Source organism: Orbicella franksi, chromosome 3, assembly GCF_964199315.1.
Source record: "Orbicella franksi chromosome 3, jaOrbFran1.1, whole genome shotgun sequence".
NCBI lineage: Eukaryota > Metazoa > Cnidaria > Anthozoa > Scleractinia > Merulinidae > Orbicella > Orbicella franksi.
Genome location: NC_138147.1, coordinates 19,622,795 through 19,637,781, shown reverse-complemented (window position 1 = coordinate 19,637,781; position 14,987 = coordinate 19,622,795). Strand labels below are relative to the sequence as shown.

General features: G+C 35.8%; 1 long non-coding RNA gene and 1 other non-coding gene across 2 annotated transcripts; one reads left to right on the top strand and one right to left on the bottom strand.

The window, feature by feature from the left end:
- Positions 1-2,366: 2,366 nt before the first annotated feature.
- LOC145483104 (uncharacterized) lies at positions 2,367-5,852 on the bottom strand. The gene is made up of 3 exons (XR_014048876.1): positions 5,785-5,852; positions 3,493-3,640; positions 2,367-2,966 (listed from the first exon to the last, which is right to left on the bottom strand). It is a non-coding gene; the product is annotated as an uncharacterized LOC145483104 (long non-coding RNA).
- Positions 5,853-14,646: 8,794 nt separating this feature from the next.
- Trnaa-ggc (transfer RNA alanine (anticodon GGC)) lies at positions 14,647-14,719 on the top strand. Its single transcript has one exon. It is a non-coding gene; the product is annotated as a tRNA-Ala (tRNA).
- Positions 14,720-14,987: the final 268 nt, after the last annotated feature.

Below are 14,987 nucleotides of genomic sequence, written 5' to 3'. Positions count from 1 at the left end.
GTATAAAATGCTCTACGCATAGATGCTAACATGACAAAGGCTCTCGCTGTCAAGTTGTTTACCATATGCCACGAAAAAACCGTACCACCTCTGCTGACAGTTAATACTTCAGTGACTGGAACTATTTTTGTAGACAGCAACATGCAGCATATACAAATGAGAAAGATTCGACAAGAACAGTCTGTTTTAACGTCGTCATGAAAAATCCCGTAACACTTCTGTTGTAACACTAACTGTTTTCTATCCTTTTTTTTTGCAAGAGCTGAGAATAACTTGTAGGCATTTTGTTTGTTTTACTTTTGAGAGAATGCAGGCGCAAATAAGTCTTGATCTCAATAAAATTAAAGTAAAATAATGATAAAAAAATAATCACCGAAGAAAAAGTACGCTTAAGCGTACTTCATGTTGTTTGTTCATCCATTTTTATCTGCCAGGTTCTCCCGAGACTCCCCTGTGCGTATCACCCGAACATAGCACCTGTGGTAACCAGATAGCAGGAGAGAAATAAGTGTTACGATGATTGAAACATGGCTCTTAAAGTAGAAATTAAATGCAATTTTAGAAGGTGACAGTTTGTACATGAGTGATCATACCGCAGTTTCGGCGGCCCGAAGGTGCACCATAACTATAGGAACAGAACAACATACTGGCATAGAAATAGAAAATCATGCAACTCATTTTTTATGGTCAACATGGCTAGCGACCTGGATCGCGGGCGCGTGCGTCCTACGACGACGGCGACGAAAAACGACGTCTTGCAACATGGCGGCAATACTCCAGCTAGTAGGTCGACCAAATTATGCAGCCTTGTTTTACAGCGTACATCTTTGATATTGGAGATCCATGTTATGCTGACCAGCATAACGTGACCATATCGAGGGCTCAGGTTTAGAGCTCATGCAGGTCACGTGTGGTTCTAACCGTTGACCAGGTACTGGTTTTTGATTTGATCGTAGGCTCAAGCCAGGTTAATTTATTGTAATCAGGAGCTCCGTTTTTAGGCGTGGCTAAATCTATTTATTACTTAACTTTTCATGTCGCATTTTTAGATGAGGAGATCTGCGACTGCCAAGTTCCTTGTTCTCAGACTAAATACAGTACGGAAGTGTCCTATTCAAAATTTCTTACTGATGGCACCGCTAACACACTGGCACTAAATGGTTATTTTGAAGATGGGCAATATGAAAGGTATCGCACTGTGAGCAGATTCAAAGCCAATATGGTGTCATATTGGAGTAAGACAGTCTGGGGCCATCTACATGAAGTTCATTGCTTTGATTCTTTTTCTGTTCTAAGTGCTAATTCACTAATCTCTGGGAGAGCTAATTGATCTTAAATTGGTTTCTACTATGCAAATATGTTTTGTTAACAAAGAGGAGCATATGTATATTGACTGGGTGGAATGGCCGGACGGGAAAACATTTGGCTCGAAGTTAGGACGTACCGGCAGATCAAGTGCAGCGAGGTCCGTACGTCGTAACCTCGGCCCTGACCGAGAGCCAGATAATCTAATAGCAGCGATTTCTGTTGATGTTATTCATAAAAGTTTGCATTTACAACAGGTGTACAAAGTTTGCTTAACCTGCCAGGTTCAAAGGAAAGTTGTTAGTACCTGCCTTAAATCACACGTTCTCAAGTTTTAAGATTCGCAATTGTTTGCATGGCTTTATTGCAACTCGTTCCACAAATGTGTGTTATTTTGTTATCATCATTAAGTATTTTATCCCATTTGCACCATTTGATTGAATGATACAATTTCTATCAGTTTATTGCATTTAGAAGTTTGCCAGGCCTAATTATAATTTTAAAGATCTACGCTTTCGCTCATTTACATTAGATTCCGCTCATGTCAAGAGGGACACTATCACGGCGATTTTTGCATTTTTGATCAAAACAGATGAATGCACAAAATGCTCCTAGAACGTCATCATGAAAATCATCGGTAAATTGTTGAAGAGAGAGCAGTGATTTCACCACAGGTTTTTGCATGCACATTCGTTATGACTACCCTTTTATAGGTTTAATGCTTTTATGCAGTAAGTTTTGAAAAAAAATTTCAATATAGGAAAATATGTCTTAGGTTCTAACTTGGGTAGTGTTCTTTAGACATTACGGTAGAGTGACCTTAAGGGCTAACTATGGAATATAATGAGAATTTATGGTACATCAATGGATTATCTCTTAGATGCGTATACGTTTTGGGAATAAAAATGTGAAATCTCCAAAGCAGCAGATGTAATGCTCATTCTCGATCAAAAGGCTAAAGATATATGAGCCGGCGTAGTATGAGAGAGACCACACCTTACTTTCTACTCTTTTGAGTTCCTGTTTACGGATAAACAGAAGTTCCGGGCCATATAGATTTCAGGGGATCCATTATTTACTTGATTTACCAATGTTTTCGCTCTGTTTCAAAACGGGTGTCCTGCAACTTAGGCTATTTCTCTCTTGTCGATCTATACTGTAGCCTCAGAAAAGATATTTGAGCGTGTGCTTTAGAGGTGCAGTATATCAACAAAACATTTTCTACTACTAGTAGAGGATTAATCAGCGTGGTTTTTTGCTTATACTCAGGGTTTGCCTGAACCTCTCTAAGACGGCAGTCAAATTTGTTGTCTGAGAGAACATTAGTTGATTTTTTTTCTTAGAAGTGAGATAACTTTAAATTGTTCGGCCTGAGAGTGTAAAAATAAGTTAACACATATTTTCATCAGACTGGAAGGTCTTCAGTTTAATTAACCCCGTCTATTTGTGATACATCGCAGATTTTGCTACACACAATAAACATAAACCTGGATTACATGTTTATACAGCTGATTGCAACTCGAAGGAGCCCTAGCAGATTCCACATGTATAAGCACACAGGTGACCATTAATGTTACAAGAGTCTTCTTCTACGGCCGCGAAAAAACAAAAGTACATGTCATTTTGGTCTTGACAACCACTACGGCCAATTCGCTCCTCACCTGAAGAATAATAGAGAGTTATCATGTTAGGTCTCTTGTTAAACATTTAGCTGAAATTTAAGTAAAGTTACCTTTTCAATTTAAAATCTTTGTCGTCGTTTTAAAACCTTCGTTTTCTTACGGACCGAGGGTATTGAGGTTCGTACGTCCTAACCGAGAGCTGAATAGTTTCCCGTTCGGGCAGATCCAAATAAGTTCATAATTATCTGAGAACATAACCTTTGCTCAGCTTGATTGCGTTAGAGGCAGTGGAAATTTCCTGGTAAATGTTGAGTTAGGCGTACATGTAAATACTTGTGGGGGTCTAGACGGTTTTTTTTCGGACCGGCTCACGTCAACCCATCCGGGCCCACAAACGTCCGGGTTTGCTTATGGTCTTTTAATAGTATTACGAGAGCGGGGCCATATGGGACCATACGGTGGTATAACCATAACAACAATTAATCATCCTTGTCGGGAAAAGTTAATTAACTTGAAGATTGCATGGATATTAACTACTCAGAATTCCTAATGAACAACATCGTACGTTTGTCGAGTCCTCGGAAGAATCTTGCCAACACAGAGTCTTCATCCACATTTTTTCCCGCCATGGACATTCCCAGGCCATTAGTCACCAGGCAAAACACAAGGACGAGGGTCAAAGTTTTTTTGAAGATAGCCATTTCAGACTTAATCTATGAGACAAGAATGACGTAAGACTGGCAATAAGATGATGGAACCTCACACAGCATGGAGTTCATAAACTTGTCTTTCATCTCATGTAATACAAACTTTGCTGATTTGAATTGAAAAACGAGAAGAGAAATGAATATAATGTAAGCTTGCGTTGTCCAATTGCTGAGTTGTAAGCTGTTATTACAAGGTCAAGAGGTGAATTTTGTTTTAACACAAATTTGAAAATCCGTAAAGATATTCGTGTTACTCTTGTATTACCCTGCGTTAGGCTGCGCCAGATTTATGGAAGTCTAAAACCCTATCTGATTTTCCATATGTGGTATCAGCATTCCGAAATCCGATCAGTTTATCAGATTTAGTAAAATGAAGCTGAATGGGCAATTTTGGCTAAAAGGCAAGTTGCGACGGTATACATTGCTTAGTTTACATGGCGTTTTATCTCACTGTACGATTTATTCTATATCCCATTCGTTGTCTCAAATATTGTCCAGCTTTGGCATTTATTTCACTTTGACTTTTTTCTGGGATTTGCTGTGTCTACTTGCAGAACACTTCCTGCAGGTGCTATGGAAAATGTCACCAGAAGAACAAACCTAAAATTGCAACCTTAAAATAAACTAAGTTACTGAAGGAATTAAATAAAACGACTCAGAAATAATAGCTAACGCAACACTAAATTGAACGAAAAGACCAAACTTGGCTCTGTTGTAAAAGTGTTACATTTACCAATCTGTAAATCAGTAATCAAGAAAGAAGATGTTCTATTAAAATAACTATCGAAATTAGACATCAATTGACGTCAACAAATTTGTTATCATCAACCGAGAGTGTGCGTGTTTTTTCATAATCATGTGCTGTAATTGAAATCAAGGAATAACAATATGAAGTCTGAGGAAGATTTTTTTTTTATCTCAGTCTACTAATTTCTCGTTAAATTCCTGTTTTAGGTAATCACATGGTCAATTTGGATCATTTCGTAACTATTGGTTACTTCAATTCTTTATCTAGATTTAATCAGTTCAACCACATTAACTTTGATACCAGAGGATTTCTTGAGGTCACTGTAAGAAGAATTCAATTTTGTTTGCCACACGGCACAAAACCTCTTTTAACCTTCACAGAGCGCACGAATGATAATGGCAATTACTGACTATCAGTTTACTTCACCTTTCAAATATTACGTTTTTAGTTTTATTAAAAAAACTCTTAAGTATAACATATATCAATTTCCTATATTCTATCTTTTAAGGTAGTTAATGACGCTGCTGGCCAAATTATTTTTCCATACACTGCCGACGGTATTTTACTTTTCAGTCTTTTCAATACTTATTCAGTCTACCTTCTAACTTCCGTTTTTTGCGTCCTGCTGACAGTTTCTCGTCTAAACTGCTCCCTTCGACAATGTGACAATTTTTCTCAATTAAACATGTGTAATTAGAATTTCGATGACATTGAAACCTGGGAATAGTCTGCCATACAAATGCCCCCGCATGAAGGGGAAAATCCGCACCAAGTAGGGGCGATTTCAATCCGGGAATATTATTTGAAAGGTAAATTGAGAAATTTTAATAAAAGAAAAGATAAGGCCTACATTGGATTGCAGATGAAAAGTAAAAATACATTTAAATTCAAGCAATAGAATGCATTGTGAACAGTTTCATAATTGGCGAACAGCTGTCTGAAAGAGAAGATATAGAGTTTAACTGAATTTTAGTATATCTGCCCGATAAACCGGCAACATATGCAAAGTTATTCCTAGAGGCTCTGATCTATACAGGGAATTTATGAAAGACCTTTGAGATCAGAAATGTACATGTAACTTATTTGAGTTTTTTAATGACAATCTACACAATACTTATCAGTGTCATTTCTATGAAAAATGTTAAATCAACCATGTCATATCATGCACCTCTCCAGATGGATTATTTCCATAATTCAAAGAGTTCTTTGACTTTTGGCATTGGGAAAAGTCAACCTTTCTCAAAATCATTCCAAATGTAAGCCAACATGAACAGTAGTAACGGCGAAAGTAAAATCTGGCCATAACCAAGTTACGGCTAATATTGGTATGTACGAATCATACACGATTTAACTGAAAATAAGGACAGAAGCTCTTGGTTTCATCGATAAAAGACAAACTTACTTGTGAAGGTATGCCGTATCAAACGAGTCTTTGATCTTCCTCTGCTCTTCAAAGTCGATTTTGTATGCGAGTGTATATCAAAGATGCTTCAATTTAAGCATATTTGACTGACCAGTAGTTTAGCTGATGGAGAGTGATTGGTTATTACTTTTCAATATTGATAGCACAATTCCACTTAAACATTACTGATTTAAGCGATTGAAAACTATTTCAAAGTCACCTTAATTATATCGAATCACACCAAATTCGAAATCCGGCAGATATCTACCTGTTATCACAAACGCGAGAGTAAATAATTGTTCAATATATAGAGAACGCTCCCTCATATTATATATTTATTTAAACATTGGTCGATTTTTTTGCGTTAAATCGTATATTCCCTAATCAATTGATTTTCGCGGCTTGTAAGATGATTCATAGTGCTATTATCGGCTTCAATCAATGGCGCCGCGACTTATGCATAGTTCTAGAAAAAGATTGTTGTGTTGAAGAAACTATTTACGCGCCATACGAGCACGAGATTGCCAACATTCAGTCCCAATAAAAAACGGAAAAATTCAACACTAATTTGAAGATGATGTTATGGCCTAATTCTTACTTCTTTTTAACCATTTAACATCAATCGGAAAATTAATTTATGATAATGAATGCGTAATTTGTAAATGTTCGTAAATTATAATCTACTATTTGTCGCCTTTGTGCCCGCATTTGAGTCAAAGACACTTTTTCAGCGTCTGTAATCCTTATTAGCCCTTTGCCTTGCAGAGAGGATTCTTTTATTTTCCCGTTCAACCGAAATTTTGAGTTGGAGAGCGAGGTTTTCTATACTATGAAAATCCTTTTATTGATAAATAAAATGTACAAATTATGATTTTTCTGACAGCGTCTATCAGGTCAAATACAGTCTTCCACGGGCTTTTAGATTTTGCATTTTAGCTGTTTATTTCCCCTTAGTCATCTCCTTACTTAAGATGAAAAGCGAAAGTGTTAAATAGGTTCGGAAAATTCAAAGATGAATTAACTAAGCGAACTACTCTTTTTATCAAAATACTATATTCCTGTTCCTATTGTAGCATTAAAACGGCATGGATAATTCTTTCAGTTTTAACATTGAACTTGTCACTCGTAGAATTCAATTTCCAATTTGACATGGCTGTATACCTCGATACAAAGTATAGCCGCGTTTTTAGAAAAATACGGCAAATGATTCAGGCAAGTCGTCATCACGGGCCTCTCACTGCGTTTTTTAAAGCAACCTTTTTAACAAGAATGCATTTCTTAATTTTTATTCAGAAGTATTTTTTACAAAAATGATTTAACATAATTTAATTTATTATCTTTGAGGTCGAAGTAGCAGACAAAGTATTGAGTTAAATTGATTAAAAAAATGTCAAAGAAAGCGACTGCCTTGTTGTAGCTTCCATCGATAAACAACTTATTCACTAACAATTGCCAACGAATTTCCAAAGTCCTAAAATCGCAAAATTGTAAGCTACGGGGCCAACGATGGTATACAGATAATTTCTTGCCAAGAACACCGCAAAGCCATCTTCTTAAGGTGGCCGAACACAGTTTTCGCGCGCGCTTTTGCTGATGCAATTGAGCGCGCGCACAAGGATTGCAAAGAGCGATCATTTTATTTACTCAACACCCGCACTATCTGTGCTATTTTCTCTCTATTATTGAACGCAGTGTATTGATGGCTTTAGTCTTTTATTACAAAGATATGTTAGAAAAGGTAACGACGCAAAGAAACCAGCAATTCTCAGCTTTCTCTTTGTTACCGAAAGAACCCAGTTAAATGCAGCGCATGCGCAGTTGCTCGAAAAATTGAGACCGATTGCTTTTGCAGAAACTTGCGGATTTCTGACGATTCAGTCGTTAGAATTTCAAGAAATTTGGCAAAAAAATAGTTCAGAAACCACGTGAATGATCTATCACAAAAAATCTGAATTTATAATATAATACAGAACATGCGGTGAAAACGATTTACGGCGAATTACGAAAATCGCCTATGTCAAAATTTTATTAGAACAGTGTTGACAGAAGGGATTTAATATCAATTCGTAGTGGGCAAAAGATGAAAAAAATCTAACGACTGGATTTTTTTTAAATAAACAAAAACCATTTTTTAAGCCTTGTTTTTAACCAGCCCCGTTGCCATGGCAACAGCACACACCTTAGCCAAAATGCGAGAATAAACTTTTCTGTGGTTAACCTTGACTCTTGCAAAAAACGAGCGCCAAAGCATAAACAGCTTAAAAGTAATGGTGAATTAGGCCACCTTAAATGGATTTTAGTATGGTTCCAGATATTAAACCTCATTTACGTATTTTTAACTTGGCGTGAAAAATATTTTGGTATCCCAGGGGCACTTTATCAGTGAGACGACAGTTTATTAGATGATTGATTTCTTGGGATAATATAGTAGATATTCTTCTTAAGCCCCTTGAAAAGAACAAAATGCAAATAAGTTAAAGGCAAAAATTAATTAAATATTGGAAAGCAGATATTGTCTGGACTAAGAAGAACATGAAGCTTTGTTTATTTTATAAATCTTGAAGAACATAAACCTTTGAAATAAAAACGTACCCACGAACTAATTTCAAATCCCAAAAAAGAGAAGTCAGAGGAATCGTTATTCGTCAACACAAATAGAAATAAGACTTTAAAACTATATTTTAATAGTGGAAGCGGTCATTGTATTTTTAACATAAAGGACGGCGTTCATTTTAAAAACGTGTGGATTAAAACAAAAAGGCAAAAATGAATAAAATATTGAAGAGCAGATATTGCCTGGATTAAGAAGAACATGCAGCTTTATTTATTATATAAATTTCGAAGAAAATTAACCTTTGAAATATGTATGTACGAACAAATTTCAAACACCAATAAGAGAAGTCTGAGGAATCGTTATTCGTCAACGGAAATAGAAAATCACCAAACTTTAAAATTATATTTGAATAGTGGAAGCCGGTCATTGTCTTTTAAGTCTGAATTGCATAGGACGGCGTTCATTAAAATGCATGGTTATAACAAAAAAGGAAAAATAAATTAAATATTGGACAGCAGATATTGCCTGGATTAAAGAGAACATGCAACTTTACTTATCCTATAAATCCTGAATAGGAAAATAAACCTTTGAAAGAAACATACATGTACGAAATACATTATAATTTCAAACCTCCTCAACTAGGGAAGTCCGAGGAGTCCTTATTCGTCAGGAGAAATAGAAAATCAAACTTTAAAACTATATTTTAGTAGTGGAAGTGGTCATTGTCGTTTAATACTGAATTGCACAGGACGGCGTTCATTCAGGCGTTAAAACGTGTGGATTAAAACAAAAAAAGGGTTCAAAATATATTGTACTTTCACCTTTTCATTTGAATAATTTATGAGGACAACGAAGGGTGCCGAATTCAGAGAATGAATAACTTAAAGCTGGCTTTTGGCATAATCATCTCACAGCTATTGTTGTGGTTGTTTGTCAATCCTCGAGCCCAATAAAGAAATTTGATACTGTTTCATGGGCTCACGGTCTCAAATACAACACATACTCTGTCAGTGCCTGTCTGTAAATACAGTAAAGGAGAGTCATGCGACAGGCCCAAGAATTCCATTTTTTCTTTCATTTCGTTACCAAGTACCTTTTTCAGAACTTTTTTTTAGAAAATTGTATTTAAAAGTTCTGATTAAAATGAATTCGAAATCTATGAAATGTCGAAATACACGGCAATCGACTGTTTTGTCGATGGAATAAACACAAGATAGGGCAGTTACAATAAGCCAGAGCCGAAATCGTATTTTCGAGCGGATTTTGAAAGGGTTGTGCCGGCAGAAACGAGGGACAATTCTGAGGTACTAATTTAAAGTGCGTTGGGACCTCATCAAATCAGTTAAAATTTGGTATAAGAATTGAATCGCGCAGTCTCATTTATTAAACGGCTAAAAAGTAGACATAACGTATTTACTTCAAGATGATATTTACCTCGAATAAATGATCAAAGCTTATATCACAAAATGGGTAAAATAGAACGAAGGTTTGTTTCCGTCTTTCTGTGCTATCTGCATGCTTTATTTTGCGTAAATTCCATCGCCTATCTCGTTCGATTGGCCAATACTTCGAATATTTTAAGGGGTCTCCCTGCCACGGGGATTCTCCATGTTTACAGACCGACACTCTTCTTAAAAGTGTTCATAAGAAATTGCGATTGATTAAGGAGGAGAAGGATACATAAAACACTTGCTGAGCTCATATATTCAAACTCCAAATCTTGCTTAACTTTTAAATATCGAGGCTCTTATGTAAATTGACGACGAATGTCTAAGAAAGCCACAAATAACATAAAATAACAATGGGCGCAATGACCGTACACAAAAAACAAGGTAACTGCTGAAACACTTGAAAAGAATTGTATTCATATGGTTCCGACATGGGAGTGTGAATTGCAATAAAGTAAGGAAGCATTTTTCGTTTCGCGAAGCGGGAGTCCGATTTGTTAATCACGAGTAATTATAGACTGAATTGGATGACATGATGTCCTGCTACCAATTAATCATAACCATTACAATACCCCACAAAAGAAAAAAGTTTCAGTTGAAAAAGAGCTATTAGTAGTCATTTTTGAATATCATAAATTAAAAATATAGAGAATTGCTTGCAAAATGGCTATTTAAAAGTTTCTTTCTAAACAGTCACTGGAGATTTTACAAAGTCAGTCTCTTGAATTTGTCACTATAGTGATTGTAATCAATGTTGTCATTGATGTATCTAGTGGAGAGGACTTAAAATGATTGGCTCATGTAACTGTATTACAGGTGTCCGATTTACAGCCAACTGTCCGATTACAACTTTGCAGATTAATTAGAGCAAAATACAGCAGTTTATACACCACTTACATTTAAGGAAATTATAATTGTTATGATTAATAGGCTAAGCTAAGCTACTCTGAAATTCGAACTTAAATAGAGTTTATGTATGTATGTATGTATGTATGCGTGTATGTATGTGTGTATGTATAGGCTAATCAAACAAGTTATTCTTCCTTTTCATCTTGCAAAAAAGGTAAAGTTATCGAAAAAAAACAAAAAGCTACTGCAAGAAAGTTGAAAAACATTAAAAACAGAAAAATAGGAAAGCAGTGCGTACATGGTCGGACATGCAATACTTGCATATTACCTTATTTACAGTAATAAGTTTTGTAGTGATCCTTCGTCATTTTATTTGAAACATGAACAATGCATATATAGATATAAAACCAACTACTAAAACGGATTTATTTAGAGACAGTGAGTCAAGTAAAAACCGTTTATTGCAAGCTTGTTCAGATGACATCTCAGATGGTTCAAATATGGAATGATTTCTACTACTCTGGTCATTATGTACTGCCTTGTGAAACCTTATCTAGCCAAATTATACTTGTTTACATTGACTGTTATGCTGAAAATGTGAAGTAGGCTAGGCCAGTAAGATGTGACCATTTCAGTGGCCTACAAGCAGAATAAAAGAGGGTATGAATTATAATTAATATCAACATCAAGCTTTTTGAACAATGGCGTCGCTCTCGGCATAAAATTCAAGACAATTTATCAAATTTGGCGTTTAAAAGTAACAAGACTTCGTAGTTGGGAGGGTCTCTCCCGATCTCTCCCGGTTCTGGATAGGGCTAACGCTCGTTTTTGAGTGGAAGCATGTCATTCATCGATCAAACTTCCCGCAGGAGAATTTAGAGGGATAAATTAAACAGCGAGTAACGCTGACGTCACCACCAACTGAAGTCACAAAATGGAATTTGCGATATACATATCGACCTAGCTCAGTTTACTATATCAAGGCCAAAAGAACCAATCTATTTATAATTAACCTTGTAAAATCGCCAGGTCTTACACTAGAAATTGAAAAGTTTGAAACTTCCTATTTCAATTAGTAAATATCATTATAAATGTGCAGGAACAAATTTAACTAAAAGGACAATTAAAAAGTAATGGATTGAAGTGTATACGAAACGTCGCTTTTCTGGTTCTACCATTGTTAAATGTTCATTAATTTCACTAACAATTAATTTAATCTATACGGCTTAACTTAGACAGTACATGGTAAACCCGATAATTCGTTAATATTCATGTACATATAATAGATAAATTTTATGCTTCGTTTTTAATAGACTTCAATTTTAAGTTTGTTACTAAGTTTCTTATATTTTCAAATAACTACAATGGGATGTATACAAATATTACAATGTCGATTGTACTAAGCACCGTCAACACATGCATTACCATCTGGCTTATAGAAGGGCTGATTCCATCGCTGTAAGAGGAATTGTTTCTCTTATCCTATTTAGCTTTCTCATAAATCATTTATTGTTTGCAATTATTTTCCTTCTAAATTTAAACTCCAGCGATATAATTTATATTCAGCTCTGATCATCAGTGGAAGAACGGAGTTCTGCTCTTGTTTTCCTTAAGTTAAAAATCTGTGATGGCAACATTCAACGCAGTTTTGCTGATGCTCGTGTTATGCTGTTTGGTGTCTGAAGGACTTCCTATGCCTTCCGCGCTGCAAAGGGCTGCGAATGAAGAATCAGTCTCAAGGAGATTTCTACGACATGTTTTAATGGGTAGGAATCATTTTAAAAGTTCGATCAAATAACACGATGTCTATATCTTTAAACCTGTAGTTTGCATAGTTTTCTAAAATGTTAAATGAGCCTTGTTTGTTCTCCATACTTGACATTTTTGTCTAGAGGTCTCATTGAGCTACAGTTATTGGCTTTCATAATAGCAGCTCAGTTAAAGAGAGTTTAAAATCGAGATTGCCGAGTGTTTTGCTGTTCTTTTTTCCATTCCAGGTAAGACAAGACTCAAGCGACGGCCATGCCAGGATATTAAAGACGAGTATCATTGTTTCTATGTGGCTGTAGTCGATGAAGCGTGTGACACTCAGGGGGATTTATGTAGTTGGTCTTGCTCATTGTGCTAGATACGTAAATATCAATTTTCTTCGGTGTAATGGACTTTCTTGCGACATTGTAATTTCCGAACTACTGCTTTTGAACTGACAAAAAAAAAAGGAGAATTCAATTGTAATCAGTCTTTAGTGGGTTGGTTGTCTGATGCGCGATATCGATGTCTCATTAAATCTGGTCTGATTCAACGATAAACGTTTGTCTTTAATGACTGAGCCCAAGAAACAAAGCGAAAAATAATGTTCACCTGGCCCACAACAATGGATGCCCATTTAGCGCAGCAACAAACTTCTAAATCCGCATTCAGTATTACTCAAAAATGGTGATATGTCGGGATATGTTGTCAGTTTTTACCCATTTTGTACAATCGGATGAGGTAATAAGTCGAATAAGCTTCGAATGCTTTAGTAACTACCCTTGTTAAAGATTATCTATGAACTAGGTATGTCGCAGTTACCCGGGACAATTTCAGAGAAATACGCGTGGGCAAAAACGAGATGTCGCACAAACAAGAAATAAATGAAGTTTATTTAAGCTCACGTTTTTTTATTTAACGAAATTAAAAACCTAACGTGCACAATAGATAAGGAGCTGATCAAAAATGTTTTAGTTCTCCTGAGTTTTTTTGGCAAGTTGATAACTTTACTTGAAAGCAAAATGGCGCCGCTCGCACCATTGTGGCAACCGTAGAGATTTATATTTGAAAATATGGTTTATGACTACAATGACGAAAATCCACATTCGCTTCTTTTAAAACCAAACCTAAAGTGATGACAATTAGTTGCTATTCTCATATAACCACAGACCCAAAATCGAAAACACATGTTATAAATTACATGTATATAGGTTTAATTTTTCATGCCTGGCAGGTAATATTCTTTCAAAATTGGCTGGGCCTTAATGTACACTTCATATGAGGAGTAAAAAACTGATCATAGCTTATTTCAATTGTCTTGTTTGGAATTTGACGTCTATGATTTTTTCACATAAATGTTCTATCGTCGTCGTAAAAGTTTTGAATGCCTTAATTAGCGAAAATTAAGTGACTCATGTTCCAAAATGTTCGAAAAATCGCTAAACTAAAGTTTCGTTAAATAAGGACTTTTCAAAATCACTAAATTAACGTGTCGCCAAAATTTCATGTAATAAGATACGATCGAAAGAGCCCTAGTCAGCCACACCTTTGTTTTTGTTTACATGCAAGAGTTCGGCTTTTATGTTTTATTCAGAGCATGTCAAAGCAAAGAAAATCACTGTGAAGTTACTAAAGATACCTTCAGGAACACAACTTACAGTAAAGCAACAAGACTTCGCCTCACCATCCAATATCATTAATTTTGATGGCATCGAAAATAGCAGAGGCTGACTAGGGTCCTTTAAGAAACTGAGGACCCGACAATTACTGTGTTAATCCTCAAGCCGTGGCTCCCTTATACATAAAAAACCTAACATTATAATAGTCCTCCTGTCTAGCCCCCATGTTAGCAGGAAGAATTTCTACATGTCGACAATACTTAAATAGGAATGACAATCTGATGTATACTCTCTCACATATGGCTTTCTATTTCTATTAAGTTTTATTTTTTTTCCTGTATTTCATTGTAAACGAGTTAATAAAAAAGATGACACTCTAGTGTTATCCCCAGGAAATATATTAAATACGGAAAATGACTATATTGCAATAATTTCATTTAATCTTATTAATTTTTATACGATATTACTGAATCAAATATTCCGAAGACCTACAGTGTATAATTAATAAACAACAACAGTGAGAGGTGTTCCAGGTCATCAAGATGAAAAGGAAAAAAAAAAAAGAAAAACAGAAAGATATTTCTGGGTTAAGGCTCAATTCTTTCTGGTCATGAAAGAATGAATGATGCAATCGAAGCCAGTGGCTTTGATAGCTCAGTTGGTAGAGCATTGCACCGGCAACGCAACGGTCGTGGGTTCGAATCCCGTTCAGAGCCTGAATTTTTTTCAGGTCATTTTTCCAGTAGTGTTATGGCTGCATTCGCATCATTCATTGTTTCATTATTTCATTGCTACTGTTGGACATCTATTACCATCTTTCTGGTCACTTTCACACTGAGCAGTAAAAATATGGTCATCCAAAGTCAATTGAACCGAACTGAGTCTACACTTTAAATACTTTACTTAGCCAGTGTAAAAGAGTGACAAAAGTGGGCCATTTCTCTAGCAAAAATCATTATTTGCATTTTACTTCCACATCCGACC